This window comes from Manacus candei, unplaced genomic scaffold (genome assembly GCF_025592945.1).
Source record: "Manacus candei isolate 608988 ecotype Guabito, Panama unplaced genomic scaffold, ASM2559294v1 h1tg000011l, whole genome shotgun sequence".
NCBI lineage: Eukaryota > Metazoa > Chordata > Aves > Passeriformes > Pipridae > Manacus > Manacus candei.
The window spans coordinates 3,743,012-3,757,841 of NW_026138059.1; positions in this window are offsets into that span (position 1 = coordinate 3,743,012).

Consider the following 14,830-nt stretch of genomic DNA (forward strand, 5'->3'; position numbering starts at 1 on the left):
CCATTCTGCTTGTCTTCCACTCCAGATGGTGATCCCTAAGTCACTATTAAATTACAGACATAGCCCAGCAGGCTCATGATTCTAACTGTCCTGCCCTAGCCTAGACTGAAGAAGTCCCTCGCTAGTTCTCTTAATCCCCCAGTAGTTATGTCTACTTTCAGACACAGTCCCAAGAAGTACATTGTTTAGAATAAACTATTTGTTTCACCTAAGCAGAAAATATCCAGAATACTACTTCTCTTTTCTTGTGCTGTAGCTCTGACTCCAAAATATAGTTGGGTTTTTCATTAGAATCACTCAGTTGCTTGGGAATAAAATGAGTCTATCTTAGAAGGAAAAGGTCATATTGTGAAATCAAGATGAATCTCCTACTGTTTCTTATCTAAGCAAACAAAGGTTTTGAAAGAAAAATTCACATGCATGGGAAACTAGCTCAAAATATGGGAACAACTTTATAATATGTTTGTGACACTCATGCCCTGTGTGACAATTCTTTACTTCACCTTCATACTACACACAAACTGAGTGATCTCAGATGCTTTGACTTCCTCAGTTGTATATACCAAATTCAAATACCAAATAAGACAGATAAACACGTGTCCTAATGCAAGATTTATGAACACAGTGAACAACAGACTAGCATTGGGACTTCATCAAGAAGTTCAGATTTATCTCACCTGGGATTTATCTCACCTGCTCATCATAGTTGTCATTTTGGCTAGTTCACTAATCATTGGAAAGAGACACATGCCTGCCAATGGTGGTTAATTCCATCCAGCTTAGACCCCTATTTGAAGAGGACAAAATGCATCCTGGAAATGGTTATCTATCTCTCTTCTTGGGGAAAACTAAATATCCAGAAGAAATCTTGGCAGTTTTCCAAAGAAAGTTGACTATTAGTTATTACCTACAGGGACGGTTTTCACAGAATAGATCTTGAATTATTTATAGTCAGTTTTCTATATGCCTGCTCCTATGCAAGGGTAAATGCTACCTTTCTTTTGCAAATGAGTTTTATCCACTATAGATAAAATCCATTTAAAGCACAGCATTTGCATTCTGGAGTAAGCATATTCAATCAGCTATCCTCCCCATCACCAATGATTGGTGCTCAATTTCCTTCCTCTTGACTATCCGACTATCAAATTCAATTTTATAGCAATATATCAATCTTCTTTTCAGGAAAAACACCAGATCTTGAAAGATCATCTAGGCTTTCTGGTGTGTTGAATTAGGACTTAACTTATTTTTGCCCTGACATACATGGTGAAAAAGCCTTAATATTTTCAGCATCTCACTTCTGGGAATACAAGAGTTATTCTTGGTTCTGTGTGTTCCACATCCCCCTCTGTGACTATTCATTTGCAAAACACTTAGGAAAATTTGCTAACAAGGATTTAAAGTCTATTCACCGCTTCTTACATTGAACAGGATGAAGAAAAATCCTATTAGCTTGTTTTCTGCTAAAAATAAATTGCTTTCCTGCAGCAATTAGAATTCTACATGGAGTCCGATTCCAGTAAATAGGTATTGGTTAGAGAAAAGACCTGAAAACCAAGACTGTCCAGGTTATTGGGATTTCTCATGTCTCTTCATAGTCCTTAACATGGTTTGTCCTCACTTTGCACACTGCTAAAGTGAAGACTGCAATGAAATTTTGTTTTATAAGATTTGAAAATTGTTCGGTATGCTGTTATTTTTATTAAACACTGCATTTCTTAAATAAGAACACTACATAAAGTGCATAGTATTTTTCTGTAAGACCCCAGGACTTCAGGACATATCTGCTAAAAATAAGCCAAGTCAGAAGAAAAGTAGGTCTGTAAATGGAGGTTCTGAGTACTTAAGATTGCCAGTGTTGAAGCAGACCAATGAAGAACTAGCCTTGTTTCAGATGATGAGGATTCACTCTTTGGGCCGATAGAAATATCATTCAGCTAAAGAGACAAAACTCCCAGTTTGAAGCTGTGTGTTGCCGACATGTGAAGGGTCAGCTTTGGTGCAGTGGGAAGTACTTTACTCCTGCAGGTCACCACCTGCACATGGAGCATTCTTAGATATAAACATTCCCACAGAACATGGGAACAACTTGTTTATGAGAAGAAACAGTGTACCCATTTTTCTCAGTCCAGAAAAACGGAAGTTCAGAGGTTGATATAAGTGTTCCACTGTAGAAATAAACTGTGAACTGCCTTTTACAACTTTTTTAAAGTGGTTTAAAGGAAGGATAGCTCAAAGAGCCAATCACGAACTGTGAAGTATTTCTACTGTAGGACAGTGGTTTAAAGATGACACAATCATATGATCTAAAAGTATTTACGATTAGAGGCAATACAGTGGTCTATATAAAATGACCTTGTGGAATTAGACAGTTTCATATAAAAAAAAGCAACAAAAAAACCAAAAACAAAACCAAAACCAACCAAACAAAAACACAAAAAAATCCAAACAAAAAACACCAACAAAACAAAACAAAAAAACCCACCACCGTTACTGGAACTAACCAAACCCCTTTGTTTGCAGTGCTAGCAATGAGGTAAAACATGACAAAGCAAACATTAGGTCAGCTCCCTTTCTGAACTGCTCCATCTGCACTGGGACCAGCTAACCAATGCCCTCACTGGGCTTCCCTGGCAGAGGCATGGGCTACTAAATATTCCCACTCTCTAAACATTTCTTCAAATGTGATCTGCAGTGCTTTTTCACAGCACAGAAGTACCACGTCATTGTTGCTGTTGAGCACCCAGGACAGAGATTACATGAAACAGAAATCAGCAGTGAACTTAACTGATGGACAAGCAAAACTGTTAAAAATCCTCTCCATTCCTCATGTAGTATTTCTTCCAAGATGTGATTGACTACATATTCCTTTGAGCAGAGCTTGCATGCCTATCTTTAACAGCACCATCTGGTGATTTCCAGCACTGCAACAGATTTTGCTTGAATGAATTGGGCATGTAAAAAATTATCACTGTAGCACCTGAAGGTTGTGTGAAGGTCTCATCTTTTGAGTAGGAATCAATTATGTAGCTTTCAGAACACAACAGTAAGGTGTCCTAACCAGGAGCAAGTGACATATTTTTTGCAAGCAAAGCCTGTTCTGTAAAAATCCGCCTCTGGATGATGTTGAGGAAACACAAAATGGGTGAATGCAGCAGCTGCTGCTGTTTTGAAACGCTTCTGTTACATTTTGAGACACAAGTTTAGTAAGTATCTGTTTCTACATTTGAAACCTTGTGTAATATGCATAGTTTCTTTATGAGATGTGATATCCTGTTTGGATATTTTTTTTTAATCTCATGCCAGAAAGAATTCATTTCAAACTTGTGGTACCAGACCAAAATAAAAGAAATCATAGTGCCTTACAGACTTAAAAGAAATGTTAATTTACAAAGGCGTTCATTTAGCTATAACTAAGAAATGTCAGTATTAGGTTGGAATAATGGAGAAAGAATGATGTGTGGAGGGAACAGTCCACAAAGGAAGTTCTGATGAATATTTTAGTGATTGGAATCAATATTTACTTTACTTGGGAAAGCACCAAACTATATATCTACTAAGCACATAAAAATAAGTCTAAGGAAGCCAGGAAAAGCTTTTGGAAAGTTATTGCAATTAAAATGGTCAATCAGTTACTTTATTGGCAACTTCTTGTGCTACATCTCTGAACTTCAAGGCTTAGAGCTCACAGATCTCCCTGCGATTCTGATCCCCCAGCCAGGGAGAAGGCTGTGCTGGAGGGGGTTCCACACAACAGGGGTTGCCATTATTTTTGCTGCTCTCTGGAATGCCCTGGCCTCTGATCTGAGGCATTGTGCTTTTTCTTCCCTGCTCTTAAGCCTAGACTTGAAGAAATATTCTCTCTACATAAATATCTGGCACCACAATGTTTTTACATGATGTGTTGTTAGCATTTAAGACACAGTTTAAATCAGGGGTTAGCATCTCCTGGTGGAAAGGGGTCCTGCAAATAAAATGTACTTTTAGTTAGCACATAGACCTGATACAACCACCCTAAATGTGATGTTGTCTGTGAATATCAGTTCTATTCAGAAACTACAGCCTAGGGCATTTTTAAGCATTAATATCCAACACAACATGTGGAATATATAAAGACAGTCTGATTCAAAGCATTTCACCTGGAATTTTTTGAAGCCAGAAGTTGAGATCAGCCTCTTCAGATGCATTACTGCTAAGAATATTGATTGAAAAATAACACTGGACTCGCAAAAGCCTGGTTTTATGTTTTATACTAACTTCTAGGTTCAATTTAAAATGTGATTCAAGACCTATCTTGAAAAATAATCTGCAAATGTAGGAAGGCCTACATGCACAGTCTATAATTACAGCAATAAAGTAGAAGGAACTGCTTATTTTGTTGGTTTCTTTTTGCAGAACCATATCCACATCCTGTTTTCTGTGGTGGTTTTTCCAAAAAGAAAGAAAAAAATTGTACACGTGGTGAGGAGAAGAAAATCTCCCACTGGGGTATGTTGATCTTTCAACGATGCAGATGGGAAGTGAAGATGGATTCAAGTTCTTTGAAGTATTAATGGCTGAACTTAAGCTACACCAACAACATAAGTCTCAGTGAACGACACCCAAGTTAAATAGGAAAATGACAAAAAAGTCTGAGCCAACCCAACAGTAACTGAAGTGCAAAATGCTATTAGAATCAATAGTTGCCCTTCTTCCTAGGCAACCTTTTTCTGGGAAAAAAAATGGACAACTGCATAAGATTAAATCTAACTGTGCAAAAGCTGTGTCTTTTTAATGTTACATTTGACTTGACATTCCACCAATGCAAAACAGAAGAGCTAAGTGCTGGTGAAGGACAGCTGTTCTGGGAAGATTAGGGCTACCTGTCTCATACCACTGACTCTTTCCTTCTGCACTCAAGGGAATGGCCTGGCAAAGCCATGCTGCAACAGCCTGGCTTTCACAGCTGGACACCATCAGTAGTATTTACAGCAGTAGTTTCACTATAGCAGGGTCTGGATGCTGAGATCCAGGCCACCATCTGCTGCCCACCATCTGCGTAAGTTCACAAAGAAGGCACCAGGCCTTGTGTTAGATGCCTTCCTGATGGAGATTTTAAGTCACTGGCAGTTGACTCAGCTCAGCTGAAGCTGAAGCTATGTGTCTAAAACCTTGAATGTTGGAAATCATCCCCAAAGTGCACAAGATAAAGTCAAAAGTGATCACCAGGAGATATAGCCAGTGGCAGGGTATGACTACATAAAAAGCTGTGTTTGCACAAGCTGGTAATCAGAGCATGGATAACATATTGGACAATTTCAATGGGAAGGATGCACACAGAGAGGCCTCTGCAAGTCAAGGTACCAAAAACAAAGTCAAAACCAGAATCAAAGTCAATAATTGTACCTTTTTTTCTTTTGAGGACTCAGCCATATCTATCACACTAACATTATTTCCTAAGCTACTTAAGCATATAAAAGTGTAATGAAAAGAGGAATTAACAGTTAAAGGGAAAGAATATGTTTCAATTTCTCTTGTAATAATGTTTCATCATCTCACTTCATCTACTTGTTCTACTCAAATTCGCTGTGGTAGCTAAAATTTCAGTTTAAAAATAATTATATTTCACATGGGAAAAAAACAGAGAAACTACATAAAGTACAGTCCAGCCACAATAGAAAACATACAATCTATAAAAAAAGCCTGGTCTATTCCAAAAAAACCCCAAAGCTGTTTATGATCAAGTCAAACACAACGCAATTTGAACTAAAGGTGCTGATTTTGCAAACAATACAATGCAGGTAGAGTGTTGTTAACTTCAGCAGAATTTTACAAGCAGGTACAGAAATTAATCAGTGTAGACAGGGCAAAGAAACTAGGAAGGCTCAAAGAGTGTTTTATGCAAGTCACATAATAAATTAAATACAAATAAAAAACCTTAAAAAAAAAAAAAGATGGATAGAAGTTTTTTTAAAACAACAGTAAGGCATTGCTTGCTGAAATGATTTTGCTTTGTGATGTTAAATTAATAATTGCTATGTACATAGCTGCTAAAATGCTTCAGCTGCATCTGGACATTTTATTTATCTTTGAGAAACAGCACCTTCACCATAAATGTAGATCAGGTTAACTCGAAGCTATCCGAGATTTTGATTGAATAAACATTAACAGTTGCAACTGCAAATCAGTTCCCTCACAGGACTGTAGTGACCTAATTACCAACATTCAAGTCAGTGTCCCTACTACCATATAGCCAAAGGCTAATGGAGGTTGATAGGAATATGGCTTTCCTTGCTCTTGTATTCATAAATCATCTACATCTCCCTGACTCCAGAGGGTGAGCAAAGCGGGGATATTCCAAATATTACTGTTTGAGGTTGCAACACTGTCATGGTTTGAGACGGCCCCAAAATCCAATTCTCTAGCTCCATTCCCCCTCCCACATCTCAACCTAATGTGAGATGGGCTTTTCCAGACAACACACCAGACTCAAAGTGGGGGAAAGGGAATATATTACAATGACTGTACCAATAAATACCATATCACATTATACACATGATCACAACTATCTCTACCATAGCATATGTATTTACAGTGGATCAGATCTCTTCTCCCCTCCAAATAAAAGTCCAGGAGGGAAAGAAGGACAGATCCCTTCCAGTCCTGAACAGCAGCATCTTCTGAGGCAGCAGTCTGTCTGTCTTCTCCACATGCAGCAGCTGATAGCTGGATTTCTGCCAGCACTCACGAGGGAGGTATTCAAGCCTCTCTCGGCCCCATCGCCTCCAACCGAGGGGTCTTCCGTGGGCTTCGTAACCCCAGACAAGGTCGTATCACCACGTCATATCACGAAGACACAGGGGGGTCTTCGTGACGGTCTGGTATCTCCAGGAGACTCAGCTCCTTGCAGGGCCTCTGTGCCCTGTCTCTCAGGCTGCCACCGTGGCAGCAGTGCAAGGGGGGGGGAGCCAAGGTCAACTCCCCCCGCATTCCATCTGGCCGTCCCGGTCCAGCTACGGGACGCTCTGAGCTTCTTAGCTCCTCTCTCTCTCCGGTGCTGCATGTCTAAAACTCTTCTTCTCAATAGGAGTCCATGTCCCTCTTCTCCAAGAGGGGTCTCAAAGGAGTTTTAGGGGATCTGGTACAGTCTTACCCCAAACGCTGTCTCTCAGGCTGCTGGCTCTCTTTCTCCTCGGCTCTCTTTCCAGGAGTCTTCTCCGCGGTGTTGCATGTTGCTTCTGATGCTCCTCCAGTTCAGGTGTTATCTGCTCTGACTCTCTGCCACCGTTTCTCTGGTCAGTGCCGGCTGCTGCTCTGTGCCCATGGAGAAAACATCTCCCGGCATAACTACAGGCACCTAGCCCAGCTTTATGCTGTTCCAGGTCCCTGTAGCCCCCCCAGCCAGGGGCTGGGAGGGGGCCAGAGGGCCCAAGGGGCTCAGAGCCCCTTCCTCGTGGCTCTACAACATGGCCACCTCTCCTCAACAACCAAAAACAACTCTTCTTTTCCGGTGAGCTTGTGATATGTTTACATTTTTGCAGGAGCGCCCATTGGACAGAACTCCAAAACTTCCAGGGGTTTCCACCCCTCGGGGTCTACCACTTTTCTTAGCCTCTAGGGGAAACACAAGGTCCAAACCACGACAAACACATTGTATCACTAAACTTTTTTGGGTATAGGAACAGATTCCCAGATTATCCACATGCCTGACAAGTGTCCTCATCATTAGGACAGAGATATTTTTGTCTTTGTCAGCGCTGAGATATGCCACAGTCAAGTAAAAGATGCTGTTATCTGATTAGGCCACTCACTTGAGTTCAGTTCCCTACCCAAGATCAGACTGACAATTTACTAGTGAGCATTCTTCTCAGATGATTGATATAGCCAGCAGCCTGGCAGTACTTTGAGGAATAACTCCTTTTATCCTCCTTCAACAGGCCTTTATTCCTATTGAGCAAACGAGCTGCGACCAGAAAATTCAGCTCAGCCCTTCCCTTCACACCTACGACTTGGTGTTACCTGCCTACTTGCCACTGGATCTCTTCCATTCCAGCTGCCTAACCACTAAATATACAGGAAGAGGGTAAAGCAGCAGCAACAGCTTCTAGCAGCTTTGTAAGCATATTCTTTATTTCTTCTGCATTTCTTGCAAACAAGCAAAACATTTAGTTTCCACTTGAATGTCATACTTTATGGCAAGACAAATGCAATTTGTAGAGGGGGCTTAGATGAGAATTCCAAACAGATTTACATTTGGATCCTGCAGCCTGAATTGCCTATCCTCACTTCCCTTGTGGTAGCCAGAGAAACAAACAACAAAAAAATCCATTATGCTTAAAGCCCTAATTACGAAGTTTTAATTTGGCAGAGCAATAGCTAAAGTGGCTGTTTAGTTGAGCCCTGCACAGTAACACAGTGCTCTCATTCTAACTTTGCTTGAGCAATTATAGTGACTTTCAATATTAATCCTAATAATAGGACTAAAATGCTTTCATAAATAATTTTAAACACTGCACTAATGACTAATAAATATAAGGAAGAGCAAGTATAAAGCAGGATGGATCCAGTTAAATTACTCTTCAGTGTCCAATATCCATGGCATGTTTAATGATTACACTTCTATCCATCTATAAATAATTATAATTATTTGCATTTATTACTATCAAACCCAGTAATTTGGCTAACTACTACAAGCTGTGGTTAACATATTTTCAGTTTTCAGCAATAAGTCTTTTCCTAATTTCTAACTATTGCCATGTCCTTTATTTCTCTTATTCTTGATGTCATTTAACTTTGATTAAGTGTCAGAAAAAAATCTTCCAATGTTTCATAGCAATATATTGTCTTCATTTAAATAATAGATTTTCATCAGTATGACATGAGTGACATGAGTATGTCACTATATATTACCTGGAAAGAGGTTACAGCCTCAAGCTTTCAGTGGGGATTGGACTAGTTTGATGGCACTCTCATATCCTGATAGCCCTCTTTGTCTTCTACATACTAACACACTGTCCCAGTGAAAGTCACTCTAAAGGCTGCAGTAGTTTTGAAATCACAGTTTGTCTTACCCTAAGGGGTTTCCATTAGTACAATTCTATTGACTTCATTGGAATTATCCCTCATTTACAGAAGCATTATAATGAGATTTTTACTTTTAGAACTAGACCTGAAAAAATGAGAGATGTATAAATTACATCATCTCGAAAGCATTTGAACTGGTCAGAAATTCTCAGGCAAAATATTTTTATGCCAGGGAATTTTGTTTCACAGAAATCAAAATGTTCTGTGGAGACATTTCAATGGAGCATGCAGCAAAGTCTCTCTCAGGACTGAGCCTGCTAGGAGGTTTCCAGCTTATGCAGCTTCTGGTCACCTCACCTACTCCCTCAATGATGTACATGAAGGGCTGGTAGATAAGTCAGACAGAGGGAATCTTGGATTTCACCTCCTCAGGTCTCAAGTGCTCCACAACCTGTCTTTTAGGCAATTTTGTAGGCTCCTACAGGTTCCAGGTTCCTCATTAACAGGGGACAAGAGTCTGGCTTTCAAACTCGTTGCTTCTCAGCAGCCTGAGCCCCCAGGCTACCAGCATTTATGGCTCTAGCTCATTGTACAAGAAGTCACTGGCCCTATGGCTGGTCACTCTGGGTCAGCCTATTAGAAGGATCACCCTCATAAAACCTAGGTTTACTTGAGTTGAAAATTTACTAATTTCTGTCATTAATTCCTTCACATCATGGAATTGCTTTTTCTCACTTAACTAATTGAGACTGCCACTATGCATCAGGCTTTTATGAGTAGTGAATTGCAAGATTTGTTTTTTCCTTTTGTGCTTATCACTTTCACACATCCCAATTCACAGTCTAAACAGCTCATAAGTCTTTCACATTTTGTGTGAATATATAGTTCAGGTCACCACGTATCCGCAGGGAAGTTCAGACTATGGGGATGCACTCTTCAGAGCCTTGAACGTTTTGATGTTGTTTGTCACCTTACAGAGAGCCTGCAAGGCAATTTCCTGTTCTAGCTCGATTGTGGTTTATACATAGAAGTGGATACAGCAACAGAAGAGGGTATTTTCACAGACTGCAAATACCAGTCCCAGAAAAATATGGGACATTGCTCAACTTCCAATTCTATTCATTATACAAATAAAGTCCAAAGATTAGCACCATTCATTCCTTTTCCCTGAAAATATTCTGAGCTGGAAAAACTCTTGTTTTTGCTGCTCATCGTTTGCCTTTCTAGGGAGATGAAAGAGCCCTTGAAACAGAGAAAGGGAATGGAAATTTCCTTGTACTGATCAGAATAAAGATGTTTATTTTCAAAAGAGGAGTTAGTTGTGACTGATGTTAGAGTGAAGCATGCATGTGCATGCTACATTAGGGGAACCATTCATGAATCATACATTCTTACCCAAATGTTATCCCTGCAGTGCTACCAAAGTCCATGTCATCTCCTGTTACCAATTGCTCAAGTGCTGGCCTTGAAACACAGACCTGCCCAAGGGCCAGTTTAATTGACACAGTCAGTTTTTCTAAAAATGTGTATTTGCAGATTTGCAAGCTTGGTATGTTCCAACAATGGGTCCCCTTGTAGTCTATCCCCATGGCTTTTCTTCTTGCAAGACCTTCACAACTCAGTCAGTTTACTCTGTTATCCTCCGAGAAACCTGGGCTGGGTGCCACAGACTCACTGTGTGATCTTGGCAAGTCATTCAGGGTCAGAATTTTATTCACGCTTAATTTGAAAGTTGTTCCCTTGGCTTTAGTGGGATGACTCAAGGGGTGAATTACTGCACAGGGAGAGTGAAGTTATGAAACTTCAGAAATTTGGTTATTTTTGTAAAGGCCAGCTCAAGAACACTATACTTGCATCTGGGTACATGAATGAATAGTTCATTTGATTCTAAACAAATTTAAGAAGGACCACTTCTGAAGAAAAGCTGCAGCAAGAGATATCCACAAAGTGAATCTTCTTGCATTAGGCAATCCAAGGAGCTCCTTGCACACTTTGGGATTAGTGTACATTAGGATGTCTCTTGTTTTACCAAAGAATTTGGGGTTTCAAATGTTTTAATTAATGCTGAGTTCTGCCTTACAAGGCAATTTTATCCTCACAAGGATAATTTTTCTGAAAGACCTTTTTCTTTTTATGGGCATGGGTTCCTTGATACCCAGAATGGGGCAGTGGACAGCCTTCCAAGGCACAATGATGCACAGGTTCATTGTTCCTCCATGCTGAACAAGTTGCATCTTATTGATGCTTAAAAGCTAAACAATGAGCTATGCTTAAAAGTTGGACACTGAGTTCTGCTGCTTAAAGCAGAGAAAGGTCACCCACCCCAAGTGCTTTGTTCCTTGGTCTCTCCTGAGCACATTTCTGCTTGGCTTGAAGAGGAGCAAGAGATGTGGGGAAAGATTTCTAGTTCCTTCTTCCTATTTCCCCATTTATTTTTCACATTCCTACCAGTCTGATTAACATAACAAGTTTATTAATAGATTTCTTTTCTGAAGTCAGGGAACTCCTGACAAATGAACATAAGTAAAAGTATTTCTTTCTCTAGGTGGTAGCTCAGAAATATGAGATTTGATGAAAAGGTCAGAGATGCTAGAGTAAAGATTGCAGACAATGTGGTTGATAATGGAAACTTGAGGGCAAATGTGCTTTTCGTCATCTTTCAGAGAACAGTACTCTTTCTATGTAGTCAGCTTTAGTGTTTAGTCCTTTGTGAACTTTTATATGAATCCCAGTTTGGACAATTAACTTTGGCTCTGAAAATTAGGAATTTGGGCCTACACCTATACCAGAAATCTAAAAGGCTCTGTAAGCATCTCTTCAATGCTCGTGCATTTATTTACTTTCCACTCTCCAGTCCTGAACTCATTTGATCATTCCTGTATTGGAAAATTGCTCAACACGAGACATTTTATAAGATTTGCTCAAGGACCCAAAAGCTATGCCTGCTAGCATGGAAGGATCCAGAACACGACATTTATCTGCAGTTCAAAACACATTCTTCAGACCTTGTCTTCCTAATACATGTAGTTGATATTCAGGGGAATGGGGACAAACATAGCAGAAATTGTCTCAGGGAAGTAGTCCTGATAGGCAATATTAATATTCCACACAGTATTTTTAAAGCCATGCTGGTAGATTTCATTGAATAAGAGTACATGAAATCCCTTCAATGTTTGGAATACTGACTATAAACAGATATTATTCTCCATTTCCTGAGTTCTTCATTCCTGGTCATTTATTTGACAATCACCTGTTGCACAAGCCAGCTCTAAATCCTTGGCACAAATGGCTTTGATAAAATTCCAGATGCTCCTCTGGTTTTTTTACCAAGTAATGGCTCCCCAAACTCACATGATTTGAAAGTCTGGTTTTAGTCACATATGGATAAATAGTTTAGTCCTTTTGCTTTTCTTTTCACAAAAAATACTGCCTTTCTTATATTATTCTTTTTTCTCATGCTCCAGACTCAACCAGGATCCTTTTCAGGTTTTTTCTACCTTTCTCTAAAGCACAAAGCAATCAAAAAGTCTGATTTTTAGACATGGAACTTGTAAACTGTTTTTGTGTCCATAATACTGGGAAAAGAGAGGAGATAAAATTTTAAAAGGTCTCAGAAAAGAAAATCAGAATGAATATCAGAGATTAAACATGACATAGTCTAATCTAAGGGTCTATCTACCCAGAGAAGGTATACAGTTTTAATGATAACACTAAAAAGCTCAGCTCCATCATTCCTGGATGTGTGGATGTCCCTGCTGTTCATGCCAGCTGTGCTACTACACTGTTATTACTCTATAGGGAGGGGGATCATTATGCCATTGAAATTATGCTTCCACTTTTTGACTGAGATAGCCTTTAAATAGATGGACAGACTAAAGCACATCTGTATTAGATTAGCAATTGTTGACTCTTTTAGGATCACAAATGATGTTAAGGAAGGGAAAAAAAAGTAACATATAGCAAGAAAAAACACCAGCTCTTCCCAGACTCAGGGAAGTGTTGCTAAGGCTTAGAGGAGAGGCCTGTTTCAGAAGACCCACATTAAGGATTTTCAGCATTGTAAAGAGAAATTAGTTATGTCAGCCTAAGGAAGAAGTAAAAGGTCTGGCTGGAACAGGATTGATCCTACTTTGAGACGGAGTAACTGAGTAGGAAGGGAGAAGAGTGGTACAAAAAGCAAGTGAAGTGACCTTGAGAGCAAGATAGTCTTCTCCCAGCTGCTATGAAGGAGACAGTTGGGATAAAGGAAGGGGAACAAAGAGACTGCTGCTTCTTGTAAAGACAGTCAGAAAAGGGCTTTCTCTCTTGGCATTCTCTCTACCGCTGTTATTTCCCCCCTGCCCTTATACTGCTATGAGGTTGGACAAGACCTACTGGGAATCTAAATAAGGTCAGGGGCAAAGTCTCTCAGCCTAGGATAGCAAGACAACTTTAATATTCTACAGGAGATAGTTTCTAGCTTGAAGCTTTGTCTCCTCAGACCCATATTTGCCGAGATTTGATATACAGCCATTTCAAAAGATCTCACATAATTCAAGGGTATTTTTATTCAGCATTTACTTATGGACCAAACTGTAGTAAGAGAAGAATTTTAGCTGGCCTCAAGAGTACAGATATCATCAGCTTTATGTCCCAGAAATCCTTCAGGACCGTATTTTCAGCCTGTCTGAGCTTCTGTACTATCCCTAAAAGGCATCCTGTTATGAAGTAGATAGCAAAAAAAAAAAGAACATGCTGCTGACATGCAAGGGCCCAGAGCTGTTATTAAAAGAAGTAAATCCCCCTCAATCTCCCTCAGTCATTCCTTCCTCTCTCCTTTACATAAGGATGTGAACTCAAGACAGATTATTTCAAAAATATACTGCAGAATTGTCATGACTAAGGCACAGAAGATTAAGACTACATCTATACCAAAAAATTAAGTGATATTAGAGTGAATTATCTGACCCAGACAACAACCAGGCCATGTCCGTATCCTCAAAAGCCAAAACAAGGTGTCATATCCAAACTGCATGTTGGGAATTGGGTTTGGCTATGTTACCTCCCAGTCTATAACTGGGAATTGCTTGGGACTCTATTAGTTGTCCCCTGATGAAGATACACCAAGTATCTCACTAATAATTTGATTATTAAATTTTGGTGCTTGTGCTTGTACCCTGACACAGTTTATTATATTAAAATAGCTGTAATCTGAGCGACCATTACAGAGATAATTTAAAATCTATCTGGGGTAGAAATTGCAGTCACTCTGATCACAAATGCCACACAGGCAACTGCATCATTATTGTCTCTAAATCAGACTTCCCAGTTGGATTTATCTCCCATACTGTACTGTAGCAAAGGAGTGAGAGGGGAGGTCATGGTGACCCAAGGGAACATTCATCCAGCATGGCAAGCACAAAGCCTTGATACACACAGGTGTGTGAGGTACCCAAAATACATCACATGGCTAAAAGGAAACTCATTAATTACCACTATACATTACTTAAATCAATAAACCCAATGTTATTCTATAGAGATATTCAGTCTGCAAAAATTTAATTTACTATTAAAAATATTTTGACAGAAGATTCCCTGTTTGTTTCAATGTGTCATAGTAGCTGACTGCCACAGGGCAGAATAAGATTGCCTAAAGCCTTTCTCCCTGTGGCATCCATTCTGCATTCAAGGCAGATGAACATTTGCTTTTCATTCTCTCACATTTTCTGCCACATTTCCTTCAAAGCTTTTTTTTTTCCTGAAGGTTCGAACTGATTATATTTTTTAATCCTTATCTGCCACTATGCAAGTGATTTTGCTAGTTCACCTAGTAGAAGGAAGAATGATT